Source organism: Rhea pennata, chromosome 4, assembly GCF_028389875.1.
Source record: "Rhea pennata isolate bPtePen1 chromosome 4, bPtePen1.pri, whole genome shotgun sequence".
Lineage (NCBI taxonomy): Eukaryota > Metazoa > Chordata > Aves > Rheiformes > Rheidae > Rhea > Rhea pennata.
The window spans coordinates 25,003,418-25,019,629 of record NC_084666.1 but is presented as its reverse complement, the minus strand read 5'-3'; the positions used below and the strand labels follow the sequence as shown (position 1 = coordinate 25,019,629).

Below are 16,212 nucleotides of genomic sequence, written 5' to 3'. Positions count from 1 at the left end.
TTTGTGTTCCTGATAGAGAGATGGTATTCGTTCAAACATTTTCCAAGTTGTATTTTTCATGTCATTAGCAGCTTGAAAATATATATATATATATATATATATACACACACACACACATATATATATATATGCCCAGGAATACAGCTAGGGTACTCAGTAAACATCAGATTCATCTGTTTTTCAGCTTGAATTCATATGGTGCAATTCACCTGACTTAGTAGAGTTAGATGATAAATTAATCTAGCTATTGATACTATATCAAAAATATATGGTTTAAGCAAAAAGATTTAGCAAAGGTTTCATTAAATAATGCATATGCAGATTTTTTGGGGTAGTTTAGTAGTAACACCTTATTGTTCTTAATTTCTTCAGGGCTTTCATGAGGTATTGACAGTACTCCATAGACTTTTTATTCATTTGGAGACTGACATTTATCTTCTAAATTAATGTTACATATAAATCTGATTTTTTAGTAGGAAAACTACATGAAAACAGCCTCAGTGCTTTTTAGTCTGCCAGGATTTTTTTTCCTTTAATTTCTGTTTCCTTATCATCTAGAGGAGTGTTTTTTGACTTGTGATCTGTATACCTTGGAACCCATGGGCTTCTTCTAGTGGGTTCATGAAAGACACATTAAAAAAAAAGTGGGTTCATCTATGAGATAGTTCTTATAATTGTGCAGGAGGTCCCAAAATTCTTAACATTCTTAATGGGTATGCACCTCCCTTGAAAGAATTGACATGTGTAAATTGACAAACTGATCAGGGGAAACTAAAAGCAATTTTTATACAGGAGAAATTATAAAATTATCCTCCTTTATATCAATCTTTTTGATTCTCTTTCAAAAAAGAAAGAAAATTGCAAATACAAAATACATTTCACCACTATTGACTATTGATATGGCTATATATAGTTATATAAATAATACTATTAGTTTTATGATTATAAAAGTAATAATGAAAGAAAGAATTTGGCCAGTGATATAAAGCATATGATCACCATACTACATTGCTGGTATATTGTTTTCCACTCAGAAACATTTGCTAGTCTGAGGAGAATTTGTAATACCTTAAGCATTTTGCATTACCATCTAATAATGTAATAATTTACAGTACATTATCAAATCTATGTATCTTTAATTAAATCTGTCAGTCTTCCTTTCAGAGATAGGTAGAAAGGATCTTACAGCTGCCTTAAAAGGGCAACTGGACAGCTTTTCCTGGACAGCTGGTCATCATGTTCTCCTCATGTCTTCAGAATCTGTGACTGAAAAAAAAAATCCCCACTGTTTTAATGATTATAGAAATTAAAATCAGTTTCAGGCTGATGCACAGAAAACCTCCGTTTCATAAATGTCCTCAAGACTGAGGTGTGTAGGACTGTGAAGCTGCAAGGTTGTGTTTGATGTTCAGTGCAGCAGTAGTCAGGAAAGTAGGTAAATGCAGTGAGCTAAGTGAAAGAAAAGATAAAATGGCAGTAGTATTTTGGAATGAATGCTTCGGGGTGGAGCTAGGATCTTTCATTAGGAGAACTGAGTTTAGAGTGGAATAGCAAATGATTGTGTAGCATTAGTTGAATGAATGTGGGAATCCAAAGTAAATATCTTCCATCTGCCCCCCCCCCCAAAAAAAAAAAAAAACAACAGTCTGTAACAGCACAAGTAAATGCAGTCACAACAAAGCAGCACAGCATTAGAAGTAGACTATGGCTCTTTAATGGCCAAAATTTCATGTTCCTGGAAGTGTAGATAATCTAACTGCTGGAAAGCTCATTGTGCTCAGAGTGGTCCAACTGGCAGCACGTAGATCAGTTTGGGTCTGCAGGATGCTTCCACCTGGCTTGATGCCTTTTCCTTTGAGGAGACAGAGAACAGTTATTCAGACAGTATATGGTAAAAACTCTCCTCCTACATCACTGGAATGTCCACTAAAGACGAAGGGATGAGACTGGACACTTCTTCCTCTTCTTGTACGTGACCTGGCATATAAAGCCATCAGTGCAGGCTGCAATGAGGGATGTTAGACAGGAGATCAAGCTCCTGCAGGCAGTAGTGTTGTACATTACACAGCAGTCCCAACACAAAAAGCTTTCCAGCTGTAAAAGAATATGAGTTAAAGAAATATGAACAATCATAGTATAATATAGGAATATATGCAGTAAAATCAGGAATCTGCTACAAAAAGAAGTCAAACCAGAGAGAGAACATATTCTGGTGTATGTTACATTGTCAATTGTTACAAATCCCTTGAACGATCTCTCTGTTTTGTAAAGCACAAGAGTTATTAGGGATTCTGAAAGGCAGGAAAATATAATTCCTCATAATAAAAAAGAAATCTAGAGCTTTTGAACTGTTATTACGTGATCTAGCAATTTCAGGATTCTGAGGCTTTTTTAAAAATTTAACTAGAATTTGAATTTATTTTTAATAATAGCCATCTTGCTAAACTACAATATAATCTGTCATGACAGGCACCAAACCCACAACTGATGGAAATCTTTTGGAACCATCTACAATGAAAGTTTACAAACTAGTGAAGTTTGTCAGAGATCATCCAGAAAGAGCTCATCCATGACAGATGGGTGATTTATCAAGCTGTATTACTCTTAATGCCATCCTAAAATATCTTCATTTTGGAGACTAGAACAATTTTACATTGGAAATGTAAAGGAAGAAAAGGAAAGAAAAGGCTTTTCTATTGATCTTTCTACAGCAGAGTACTAATTCAGGGCTAAATCATTATATCTGAATCACTAGTCACAATTTAGACTACACTCTGGTAAAAAAAAAAAAAAGTTAATTGAACTTCATCTGAAGTCAAATAAATGAGTAAATACCAATTTAAGAATACAAACTAAGACAGGTTTATTTTGTTGTTTTCCTAATCTGATTGTCTCCAGATGGACCATGCTGCTAGCAAGAACATAGTATCTGGCAAGTTATTAGACTTGCCAGATAGACTTGAGGATAGAGTCAGGTTAAACAAGCAGGGCCCTAATAGTGTACAGTTAGTATATCAAGTAGTGTATAACTTCCCTCAACACAGTAGGAATTAGGCAGTTTCTCTGGTCTTTAAGCATCTGTCAGGCACACAGCATTTCACAAAACAGTATCTAGAAAACCCTTAATATTCTGCACTTCAGTAGCAACATACTCTTGTTTCCACAGAAGATCTGTTTTGGGGGGAAATAGCTTATTGTCTCATATATTTTTCTCAAATGAGGAGTACCAATTTTAGTAAGGTTTAACCCATCTCATAAAACTCACAGTTCCTATCTTCCTGACAGAGTGCCAAAAATTCACATGGTAAATTGGTAGCTGGCACTTCTTAAATTAGATTGTATTCTTCTTTCCCTAATTAAAGGTTAGCCATGCTGGGAAAAATTCAGTCATGTTATATGGTTGTCTCTCAGGATTTTGTAACTCCCAACTCCTAATCCTAGGAATGCTGTGATTTTAGGTTGTTGGCCCTTTCCCTAAACACATAGCAGAAATAAAAGTTATTGAATCATGCATGCATATAGTGTTTCCCTGCACAGATACTTTTATGCCTTATCATACCTGTACTTTCACATCACTGACTCAAAATAATTTTACTCACACTGAGATTGTGGTGAAAATGTTCTGCAGATGTACCCACTCCCAGGGGGGTACAACACATCACACCCACATCACATTTCAGTCACCCATATCACATTCAAATCTCCCACATCGCACCCATGTCACGTTCAACTCACCCATGTCACATTCTAATCTCCCAGGTTTCCTCTGAGTGGTGCAGTTGTAGTATATCTACAGAAAAGTTAGGCTTCTGCTATAATATGGTCCCACCTTCAAGTCATTTGATCTTTATTCTTCACTAGTTTTTCTCCAGCTGTATAGACAACATCTATATCCAGTTTTGACCTCAGTGGGTTTTAACACAAAAGTAACCACAAGAACCCATTTCAGCACTGAAAATGTACATTCACACTCTGAACATTGAAATGATTTCCCTTAACTTATGCAGTGTTTTTGCAAAAATTACAGACTGTGAAGTAGGAGTTAAATACTATAGAACTGCTTTTTTACCTCAGCAAGTTCTGTAAATCCAAATTTTCTTTCTTATACAAAACGACTTGTGTAGGGTTCACAATAGGTTCAATAGGTTTGACATAAGTTACTGTAGCAAACACCCAGCTGTGCCACCACATCCTCTAACAGCAAATGTGCACAAACTAAAACCATTGCATTAAGATCACATTGATCGTGGCCAGCTGGGAAAGCAGTCATTGCTGGTTCATTTGTCAATGCTCATTTTCTAAGATCCAAGATGAAAAGCATGGTTGAATATGCTACAGAGACCTGAGTATAGACCAATTTCTTTTTCAAACATTTAATTTAGTTCTCCATAGTCCATACAGAGATACTGCCATCTTTTTAATGTGATAGAATACTGATATCCAAAGACTCACTGGCAGTTACGCCTTTTGATATATCTCCTGATGCATGACATCTCTTCTCTGTCTACTCTTGGCAAATAGTGCCTTGGCTTTTTACTAAATGGTTTCTCTTAAATTTCAGTCATATACTGAGTGCTTATACAAATTGCAAGTCAACATATATCCATTTCAAATTAGAATAATTCCAAATTCCTGACCAGAAAAGTATCCTCACTGCTTCTTGGTTAGATGTACTATAGTGTGCCAGAAAAATCCTTTGGGATCTTCCTTTCCTTTTCCTGTCTCACATTTTCTTCTGCAGTAACAATTATGTAATCTACTGCTTCATATTTTGTGCCTATGGTTCTTCTATTAGATGTGGCTTCTTCTGTTAGATGTTCACTTGGAAAATGAACAGAGATTCATTTTTATTTCAAGTCTGTGAGAACTGTAACAGTTGAGGGCTCTGACTCATGTTCAGAGGCAGATTCAGATAGAATGCTGAAATGTCTCTAAACATAGACAGCGACAAAAGATGCATTTTCCCCAAGTGGCAGCAATTTACAGCTGAATGTAGTAATGTTCGCCACTGGTAAGTTTAGCAGTCAGTTTATGGCTGTGAACTACAGTGTTCAAGAAGCAGCTTAAACTGCTTCTCATCTTTTCTTTACAGGAAAGCCACCACAATATGCAGCTGCTATTATGGTTTCTGCCCAGAGGAAAAACAATTTGTTCAGGGTGTACTAGTGCTGGTTGGATTAAACCACATTTTTAGAGGGGATTTCCCAAAGTATTTGTAAAACGCTGTCCTGACCCTGATTGTGTAATTATCAATCATGATGAAATTAGTGGACCTTTGTCTCATTAACTTTCACAGTTATTGAGAACATACTGTGTTACATCTACAGGTCCAGTTTTCAGCCTAGTTCAGATAGTATACCCTGCCAGTCGGTGGTATCACTAACAGTTCAGTGGTTCAGATCTTAATCTTCTATTTTTAGATGATTTTTTGCCAGCCTCATCTTTTAAGTGTCACGATTGACCTGCTTGTATTTCTTAGCTGCTGTTGTAGTTACTCGTTAATATTCTACTTAAGTGTGAAATAGTTCTTGTCTGCTCAATTTCAGTTTTCTTTCTTCTGTTTCCTAGTTTGGAAAACTTCATTGGACCGTTGTGATATTGGCAGCATTACAGCAATGCTTTGTGGTCATTTCCCCTGGACTGTAGCCAACTTATCTCAAAGTCTGTGTTGGTATGTTGATACTTTAGGAACCCTCCGTAAACCCTCTGAAAATTTCAGTGGAGTTTCTTCCTTTTTTTTCTGTGAATCCTGACAGTCTAGGTTGCAATCAGATGATCATTAAGCTTGTGTCTGTGCATTGCCAGAAATTCAGACAGTATAAGTTTGGTTCAGTTCTAGTGTGATCACATGACTAAATTTTCATTAAATTAAGTGCACAATATAGTCTTTGTGCCAGCTAATTCACAGGCATGCTGCCTAATATCCCAGAGTGCTTTGCAATTCTCTGGTGCTCTGTGAGATGTTAGCTCAGCAGAGTTCTAGGAATTTTTGTGAGCAACTTTTCTAAGGACTTGGCTTCTTTTTCCAAAGTTAGATGCGTTTTTCAAAAAAACTAATGTTGCTGCCAAAAGGCCACTTATACCTTGCTACTTTTAAGGGTACTTTATAATCTTGACCTTTCCACTTGCTGGATGCCATTTTCATACAGAGTTCTTACAGGTGGCTTTTTTGTATCAAAATTTGCAGTAGTTTCCTGCAGATTCTCCGAACTGCAAATAGCGTTATCTACTCATTATGAAATGCATGCAGGAAAAGAGGGAGCAGAAAGGAGTTACATTAAGAAGAATTTGCCCCATTTCAAGGTCTTTTTTCAGATCTGATGAAACTGCATGAATTGTAACAAAAAAGTTTCCATTCCATAAAGTGTCTGGATGTAAGCAGTGTCTAGTGCCATAAGTCATGAGGCAAAGACGCGAACATTAGCAGAAGGAGAACTTCAGAATGGGAAAAGTAATGTTCTTCGGGTTCTGTAAAAAAGGTCATCTGTTATTTGGTGAGCTATTGGCATAGGAAAGCTGAAAGCTAGAACCTTAATTTGGAATGTGATATCTGCCTGCTGCTTTATGAAGTGTCCATACATAATGATGTAGGAAGCTTTGCTCAGCTGCCACCCTTCTCCATTGTAGTGGATTATTAAAAAATCACAGAATCACAGAATGGTTGAGGTTGGAAGGGATCTCTGGAAATCATCTAGTCCAACTCCCCTGCTCAAGCAAGGTCACCTAGAGCACGTTGCACAGGATCACATCCAGGCAGATTTTGAATAACTCCAGAGAAGGAGACTCCACAACCTCTCTGGTCAACCTTTTCCAGTGCTCTGCTACCCTCACAGGAAAGAAGATTTTCCTCATATTCAGGTGGAACTTCCTGTGTTTCAGTTTGTGCCCATTGCTTCTTGTCCTGTTGCTGGGCACCACTGAAAAGAGTCTGGTGCCATCCTCTTGACACCCTCCCTTCAGATATTTGTATACACTGGTAAGATCCTCTCCTCAGTCTTCTCTTCTCCAGGTTAAAGAGGCCCAGCTCTTGCAGCCTTTCCTCGTAAGAGGTGGTCCAATCCTCTACGCTGGACTCTCTCCAGTAATGCCGTATTTCTCCTGTACTGGGCAGCCCAGAATTGGTCACAGCACTCCACATGTGGCTTCATCAGGGCTGAGCAGAGCAGCAGGATCACCTCCCTCAACCAACACTCTTCCTAATGCACCCCAGGATACCATTGGCCTTCTTGGCCACGAGGGCACATTGCTGGGTCATGGTTAACTTGTCCAGCAGAACTCCTAGGGCCTTCTCAGCAGAGATGCTTTCCAGCAGGTCAGCTCCCAGCCTGTACTAGTGCATGGAGTTATTCCTTTCTAGATGCAGGACCCTGCGCTTGCCTTTGTTGAACTTTGTGAGGTTCCTCTCTGCCCTCTCCAGCCTGTTGAGGTCTCTCTGAATGGCAGCACAGCCTTCTGGTATATCTGCCATTCTTCCCAGCTTAGAGCAAACTTGCTGAGGAGGTACTCTTTCCCTTCATCCATGTCACTGATGAATAAGTTGAACAAGACTGGGAAGGTGGAAGGAATATTGCCATTCTTTTCCCTTCAAGCAGAGGGATTTTTTACATGGTTCTAGCCTGGCCAATGCCAGAAAGTGGGCAGTATGCCTTTTTTAAGTGTGTATAGATCAATGGAGTTGCTGTTCTGTCCTTGTTACTAGCTGATCTTGAAAGCCTTTGTTCACAAAGTCATCTACTAGTCGGCACAGTCATCACTAGTTTCATCATAGTGTGACTGCCTGAAACGAAACTTGATAGTGTGAGTCTGAACACAGCGTAGGTATCAGGATCTTGTTTTACTGCTGTATCTTGCACTAAATTTGTGAGTGTAAGTGGGAGCAGATGCCTGAAGTCTGGGAGTGGGAAGCTAGGATAGAATCAGTGCCTGCTATGGCTTGTTCATTTGCCCGTGGGAACCAGGAGGGCCAAATTCTGAGGAATGCACTGGCAGAACGTTTTATGCAAAATGCCTAGCTGCTTTCTGCATATATATTTGTCCCTGATGATTTGAAAGCAATAAGCCTTTGTGTTGTGTTTCCTTATTCATAATCTCTACTTTCTGTAGCTTGCATTGCGTGCTCCTTTTCCTTGATAGTTCATGCTCAGAAGTTTCATTCCGTGAGGATCACCCTTTCAATAATGAAGCCTTCATCAGTCCCATTGGCTTCCCATCTCTCCCAGAATGCTAATGGAAACGTGTTGAATAGAGAAAAATTACTAGATTTTTCTGGCAATGAGACAGTGTAAATAATGCAGAACACAATACTGAAAAAGGGCTGAGCACTTCACTGGGACCAATTATGTGGGATTATTTAGAGATATGTAGAACTTTGCAGTAACAACAAGAGGAAGAGAAACAGAGCAGGGAGGGGAGAACTGCTTGGTGTGAGTGCTTATATCCCATCTGGAAGGCTATGGTTGGCCAGATAGAGCTGCTTGTATGCCTCATGAAGGGAGAAGTTCAAGAGAACCAGATAGATGTGTGAGTTCCTGAATGGGGTGACATGAGAAATGAGTGAAAAAGATATGATGTTTAGAGTTTTGAGGAGGCTGCATTTGATTCAAAATAAGAGAGGAAGATATGACAGTTCTAGCTGTGTCTTCATTGCAGACTGCTTTCTTATAGATTGCTCTGCTGTCATCCCCATCAGCTCCTGCCTCTCCCTTTCAGATTCTTTGCAGGTTTGTATCATTTCCAGCAAGGCATCTCAGACTGCCTTTTGAGACTGGCTATCTCAGTTGTGTCCTGCCAATTCTACGATTGTACTAGTTCGGTTCCCCAAGGATCACTATGAAACTCTCTTGCCAGTTCTAACTGTTCCTCCAAGTATGTTTGTTGTCCTTTTGGCAACAACAGGCTGTTTTGTTGTATTTTTGGCTGTTTGGCTTTACCTATGGGCAAAAAAATAGAAATGTCTTGCCCTGCCCCAACTTGACAAGAGAGTTCCTCTCCACTATTTATGGGTTGCCATTGCTCTCCTCTCATGTTTGAGCCAGGACTAGTATCATAAGCTGTGTCTGCTTACTCCTGGTATTTCAAAATCTTGGATCCATTTTCTAGAATAATGACTAGCCCTTGGTGTGAAGGCAGAGACAGATAAGCAAGGATGCTTAATAGTATTCAGAAATTGTCCTTGCTTCCTTCTAGGAAGGAAGTTGATCATTCTGCGTATGGCAGCCTTTGAGACTGAGCAGGAAACCATCATCTTGGATAACCTGCCGCTGGTCCATATTCACTCAGGACAGTTAAAGTACACTTCAAGCCAAAGAAAGCCCAGCCAGGTATACCTTGATGGTCCTGATGTTCACAGTTCCTGTTATAAACTCCTGAACAGGCTGTCAAGAAACTTGTTTTCTGAGTAAATGCTGTAGGAATGTAGCTTTGTATTTCCAAGTTAAAGATCAATGTTAGCATCCTCAGTGCCTTATCAGAGGTTCAGTTCCCTGGGTTGAGGTGGACAACATAGCACAAGCTGTGCAATTTACTTTTTTTGTGATCCTCTGGCTTTGTGTCTGTGGCTCTATTCACTTTTCAGTATTGCTACTGTTTCGTTTGGCATTGACTGACACAAGAGAAGGGCAGAAACGTGGGAAAAGAGAGGCAGGATCCATAACAAGTCAGGACTGTGTGGCACGGTAGACAAAGGTGGCCGGCCTGCTGCCTCTCAGGAAGCAGGACGTTGTGTTCCTGGGCCAGCCCTACAAAGGGAGTGGGCAGACTTAGCCTCCCCGCATCTTACCAGGAGATGCGGCTTTGCACACCAACAATGCCTGGAAGTGCAGGGCTGCCAACTGGCAGTGCACCCATGACTTGGCAGAATAACATAGGCTTGACACCCAATGCTAGAAAAAAAGTTTGGATGAAAACAAATAACCACAAAATAGCCACAAAAGGAGGACTGAAAGGCCTGTGAGCACAGAAAAGGGTGATGAGAACAGCCAAGGTAGTCCCCATATGCAGGCCGTATCAGACTGTATCTGAGGCAGCCAAATCACTGTGCCCTGGGAACCTTCTCAGGGCGCTTGTGATGTGAGGAAGTACTGGCTTCCACCTAACCTTCCTCCTTCACTGTAACTGCAGCATCAAACATATTTTCTATCTTGGAAGAGATAGAAAACACTGGGAAACATTGCGGGACAAGATCTTCTTCCGTGCGTTATCCCCGTTGCATCACGGCATATCACTGTCCCCGCAGCAGGACTGGTGCCATCCCTTTATAGGGGAGCACAGCAGTGCAGCTCCCCGGCTGGGCACAGGTAACCACGGCTGCCTGATCACGACGGGCCACGATCCGACGTTTTCTTTGCTAATCTCACTCTAGAGCTTCTAAGCGCACATTTTGACACGACACCTTAACTGCATAGAAGCCTTTGAAGTCGCAAGGTCCTGAACAAGCTTTAGATCCTTGACAAACCTTAGATTTCTAGAAACTGCACTGTAAACGCCCTTGCGCGGCAGAGCCGCCGGCCGGGCCCCAAGGAGCGGCTGCAGCGAGCCGCCGGCCGGGGCAGGCCCTGCGGCGGCCGCGCTCCCTGCGCCCCTCGGCGCGGGCTCCCCGCGGCTTTCCTTTAAGGCCGCCGCCGGGCGCGGAGGCAGCGAGCGGGGCTGCGCGGCGCGGCAGGGCGGGCGGGCGCGGGGGCGGGCGCTGGAGCCGGAGCCGCGGCGGCGGCCGGGGCCGGAGCCGCGCGGCGCCGCCCCGCCGCCGCCGCCGCCGCCGCCGGGAGCCGGCAGATCCGGGTCTCGTGGCGCGGGCTGACGTGTGAGCCGGCCCGGAGCAGCGGGCCGAGCCGCCGGGGCCGCTCTGCCAGCCGCGGCCGCGCAGCCCTCCGCAGCCCCCGAGACGGCGCCCGGAGCACGGTGAGCGGGGCGCCGCGGCGGCGGGGTCGCGGGCGGCGGGGACGCGGGCCGCTGCCCCGCCGGGCGGGGGTCCGCGGCCCCCGCCCCTGCTCCGCGGCCCGCGGGGACGGGAGCGCCGTGGCGCGCAGCGCGGCGCTCCGCGGGGCGAGCCGAGCCGAGCCGAGCCGAGCCGAGCCGAGCCAAGCGCCGGCGCGCTTGCTCCTGGCGCTGCGGGGTGATGGGTCCCTTTCCCTCGTTTGGCTGCTGGGGTGGGGGGGTTAACCCTATCCCTTCCTTTATTTATTTATTTTATTTTATTTTTCCTTTTAAGGAGCTCTGTGTGATACTTTGAGCCAAAAAGACTTATTTTCCTCTCTCTAAGGCAGCTAGAACTGCCACACTGACAGCCGTGTGTCTGCCCCCGGGGCTGCGCCGCTTTTTGAGGAAAGCATATCCAGCTAAAGTGGCAGAAATCAGGCAATGTCGTGTAAAACACAGTCGCGGAGAAGGAGCCGTGTCACGTGCCCGTTAGTTTACTGAAGACAGGATTCCTGCCAGGAGCGCTTCCTGTGTGCGTGCCAAGATCCGAGATCGCGGCAGAGCACGCTGCGGGGTCGGCTTGGCCTTGGGGAGCGCGGGGCATCCCGCACGGTCGTTCCTCCGTAACCTCACCCAGTCGGGCTCCCGAGACCTGCTCGGCCACCCGCTTCCACGCGAGGCCTCAACTGACCTCTGCTCTTGTATGAGTGTAGCGCGTGACCGACACTAAAAACTTCTTTTTCCCCCCAGAAAATCCAGTCAGTCTCCAGTGGCTGTCTTCCAGGTCACCAGTTTGTGGGTATAGGGACTGTTTGTACCAGCTGAACATCCTTATCTGTGCTAATCGGTAAGTTTTCAAAACTCATCAAAACTTAGAGGCGAGAATATCTAAAATAAAAGCTTCTTATGTTAATTTTATGAGTGTGCTCGCTGGGGAAGGAACGTATCTGCAGTGAGCATTAGTGGGTTACTTCTTGGAGCTCTTCGCATGCTTAGCTCTGAAGAGTGCTCTTGACCTTTGCTCGTTTTGGTTACTTTCCAAAAGCACACATCAGCTCAAAAAATTCAGAATGAGGAAGAAATGAAAATCAGATTTTTACTATTTATAATGACAGAATATATCCTTCATAATCCCATCTCATTCTTTATATTCTTATGAACTGTCCAGATGTAAGAAATCAAGCTATTGTTGTTGATTATTGATTTAAAAATTGACTCTTCCACTGACAGTTTGGCTTGAAATGGTGGAAGCAATTGACAAAATAAAAGTGACAAAATTGATTAAATAACCATTCTAATGGTTAGCGGTACATCAGTCAGTGAAGTTGTGCATGCTTGTTCCTTCCTCCGCTGCTGACATGGCTGAGTCTAAGCTCTTTGGCAGTGTTGCCCCTTTTTGTAAAACACAAGATTTACAATTCTTGCTTAACTCTAGAGTGCTGTAGGCTCCTGTATGTCAAATGGTTTAAGAGCCTTTGTATAAGGTACTAAACCAGTGTAAAGTCACACTGGGTTTATTATTGATCCACAAAGTTTATCTAGTGTGTTTCTTTTATGCAGAGAAGTCCCTGACCTGTTCAGGACCAGAATGAGCTCTTTTAGAATTGAGACTGCAGTAAAAGCCATTCAGTACTTATAGCTGGGTCGTGCATGGGAGAAATGTGCATGGCCCACTTGCGTGGCCTATACTATGCGCACCATGTGCTGCCCTGATTTTAAAGCAAAAATAACAAAATACACTTACCGTTAAAGAAGTAGTAGTGTAAAAGTATTTTTTAAATGTATTAAGGATTTAATTGTTTTGTAACCATCAATGTGTCTGCTCTCAAAACGTTGGTATCTCGTTTTAGAGAAAGTTAGTTTCTAACTGACTTCTTGTTTTGTTATTAATTTCTCATTTCCTACTTTCATATATTTAGACTTCAGAATTAGTGATGTGTGAATGTTATTTGCATAACAGATATGCAATAAAACAGAGTCTGTGTTCATGTTTCAGAATTTTCCCTCCTAGATATTTTAGGTGCTTGACAGGCTTTCTTAAAGGCCAGATTTTGTCTCTGAAGTTCATTTTAGCAGAATTGTGCCTAAATATATACAATATCAAGAGTTTTTTGTAGGGATTTGAACAAGCATATTAAAAGTGGCAAGACCCTCGTTCTCTTCTTACAACTGCATATGAATGGCATCGGTGTATAGTGCCCTGATAATACCAAATACCAGATTCTTTCTCTGTATGTTTTGACCATTTATCCAGTTACTTGTCACAACAAATACAGAAATATATTTTGGCAGATGCATTTATGCGTAGAAAAATTGTATCATCTGCCCATATTCTGCTTGGAGAAGCAAATTAGAGAGCCCATGTGCCTGCTTTGCATAGTCAGGTTATCTATTATTAAACTTTCAAGCATGCTTTATGTTTTAACTTCCTAGGTTGCGGATTGAATTTATTAATGTATAAAGACCTATCTAGTTGTTAATAAGGCACCTGATTCTACAAGATAAGTACTTTTTGAAAGACCCAAAGGCTCCCAAGTTGTCTCTGAGTACAATGGAAGCTAAATAAACATTGCAAGGCAGAGACAAATCTTGCAGTTCTTGTTCACGTAAAAGGGAAAAAAAAGCATTGATTTTTGCCAGAATAGTTCCTTCTGCTTATAATGTTGTGACTCTCCAATATCTAGCTTGCCGAGGAAATTTTTTTGAAGTAAGGCTCCTCTTTACATAGAGGAATACAGTCAGGGATAGAAAAAAGATCAGTGTATATTAGTCTTACTTCTGCTGGACTTTAGTAGTGGTACAGTGGCGAAGTGAGGTTCAATCCTCCTCTTTCCATTCTGTCACCTATTCCATGGTGTTGGCTGAGGCAGGGAAAAGGTCCCTAGTGATGGCTGATGTTGCTTTTCCTGAAAGATTTGAAAATGCTCAGAGAGCAGCCTCTGGCATGTATGAGTTGCACATTTATTAATTGAACCAGTATGCTTCAGAGGCTTTAAGTGTCTAGCTGGTATTTTTAGAGATAGTGGGACGAATTAGTCCTGTTTGGTGGGAGCAGAGTTATGCTTGATAAAAGTTTTCCTCATTAAGATTAGTTCCCTGTTCTGATTCTGCTGCAGCTTTGCATACATTAAAAAACACGACTTTCTGGATATATATATGGAAATATAGTTTCATTCCTGCTTTATAAAACTGCTAGACAAATGTCAGACCTAAAGCATTGAGATCTCCTAGGAAAGAAAAGATTTTATCAAAAAGAATAGAAAAGCTCTACAGAAATGTAGTGCCAACCATTAAGCAGTTGCAACTCTTTACTTGTCAGATCTTTGTCAAATGCTGGTAGCAGAGCCATGGCATTTTTTGTTTAATCCATGCATCCATTTGTATGTTTCATGTCAGTTAATGTTAAAAGCTTTGTTTTTAGCAAGGCAGTATTTTTAGAGAACTTGATAAGATATTTTGTCAGTTTTCATATATGAAGTCAGTTTAGGAAAAGAACTGTCCAAATGAAATTACATGAAAATGTGGCGAAAAGTTGGGAGTTGTTTCTTTAAATAGTTGGACTAAATCAGATGTGAAACAAAGCATCCTGGTGTGAGTAGCCCTACTTAGCAAAAATTCCTGTGCAAGTGCTTACAGTATCATCAGGGGCTTGTCACTTTTCATATCTGGATGAGACTGCTGGCAGCTATCATTAAGCATCCTTATTTAAAAATATTGGACAGAGCTTTTATGATAGAGTTCCAGGAAATACAGGAATATTCTTATGCATAGAATGTGCAAAAAAGACTTTTTTTGAGCCACAGAGATTGTTGGATGCTTCGGTTTCAAATTGTAAGTAGAAAAAATGTGTTTAAAGATTTAAAAAATCTTGTACTTTCCTACCATAAAACTGTGGAGCTGAAGGTGAGATATGTGTTTCAAAGCAACTAATACTCATCTGATGAAATATTACTACGTATTTCTCTTATGCAAATTGATGTAACAGATTTAAAAATCTTTTTTCTAGTAGCTGCAGCAGAGACTTGTATTGGTACCTATAATTTGCATTAGTACTTTTCCCTTTTGATGAACTAAACTAGTCTGCGAATCTGCTGAATAGCTAGATGCTCTTCTTGGGTAAGATCTGGGTTGTCTTTTACCTTAGCACATGTAAATAACCAAGTTCAGAAATCCTATTAATTGCTACAGGTTCCCTCTGGTATAAGTACTGATTAAAAATATCCTAACTGATAAGCTGAAATTGTTTTGTGCAGGTATGCTAAAATCCTGAATCAGCTTCCACTGAAGTCAAAGACAGGCATCTGCTAACTTCTGATAAAATTTGATCTGGCCTAAAGGGTTAGGAGTAGGGCTGCCAGGGAATAGAGCTGCTTTCATCTGAAAATTGAAAATCCTACTATCTTTCTCAGCATGCTGCTACTCTGCTAAATCTGTTTGCTCAGTGGCAAGTTATTAGAAACATATGTCATCCCTGGAGAAAAAAATAATGAAAATATTCCAAAGAAATTCAGTATAATTTTGTGTTTGTATGTGATTGGAGTAACAGTAAGGAGTGGTGCGTTTTTTAACACATTCGAGGATTTAGTTAGGTATTTTGTAATCTAAATAATTGTTCTTTTAATGAACAAGTCTCTAAAAAAAACTTCATAGCTTATGGTTTAGGGCACTAAAGCTGTACTTGCTGGCTCAAGACTGGGAAAACTTTAGTTTTTATTTGTTGTAAAATTGTATACTTGGTAAAGAAGTTAATAAGTTTTTTTAGTGTTAACTTCTGCAAAGAGATGAAATGTCTAAAAATTTATTAGAAACTTAATGGTTTAGCCTCAGAAACAGTTACTTCAAAATAGCAAGTTATTATAGGTCATCTGACCCACAGTAACTACCTGGGCACTGACCGTTAGTTCATGGTAGTCGTGAAGTAAAGTATCTCAGCTTAACTGTTATGGACTAAACAAAGTCACATTAACTCACAATTCCAAAAGGTTAAATGTTTGGAGGGGACAGTTGCCACATCTCAGCTGTTGTACAGTAGCTTTGTTACACCACAATAATTTGCTCATGAACTCGTGTCCTGAAGCTCACTAAATTTGTCTTAGACTTGGATCAACTTTGAACTCCCCAGGTACTTTGGTACATTTGAACATACTAATCATAATACATCTTGTAGTCAGAAGAGAGGGCTTTATATAACTAGGTTACATCGTTTGAGAGGAATAAACCATTTTTTGATATTTAGTCTTTTAAGATAAAAAAAATTGTTTTGTATTATGAAGCTTAGAAGTTAAATACAAAATATTT

The 16,212-nt window shown here is 41.1% G+C and overlaps 1 protein-coding gene across 1 annotated transcript in view; it reads left to right on the top strand.

Annotated features, from left to right (window-relative positions):
* The first annotated feature begins 10,766 nt into the window (after positions 1-10,766).
* The window catches only part of SMIM14 (small integral membrane protein 14), a 42,429-nt gene continuing 36,983 nt past the window's right edge, over positions 10,767-16,212 (top strand). Inside the window, exons 1-2 of the mRNA XM_062575467.1 lie at positions 10,767-10,896; positions 11,665-11,761. The gene's annotated coding sequence lies outside the window, so the exon portion shown is untranslated. The remainder of the gene's footprint in view (positions 10,897-11,664; positions 11,762-16,212) is intronic.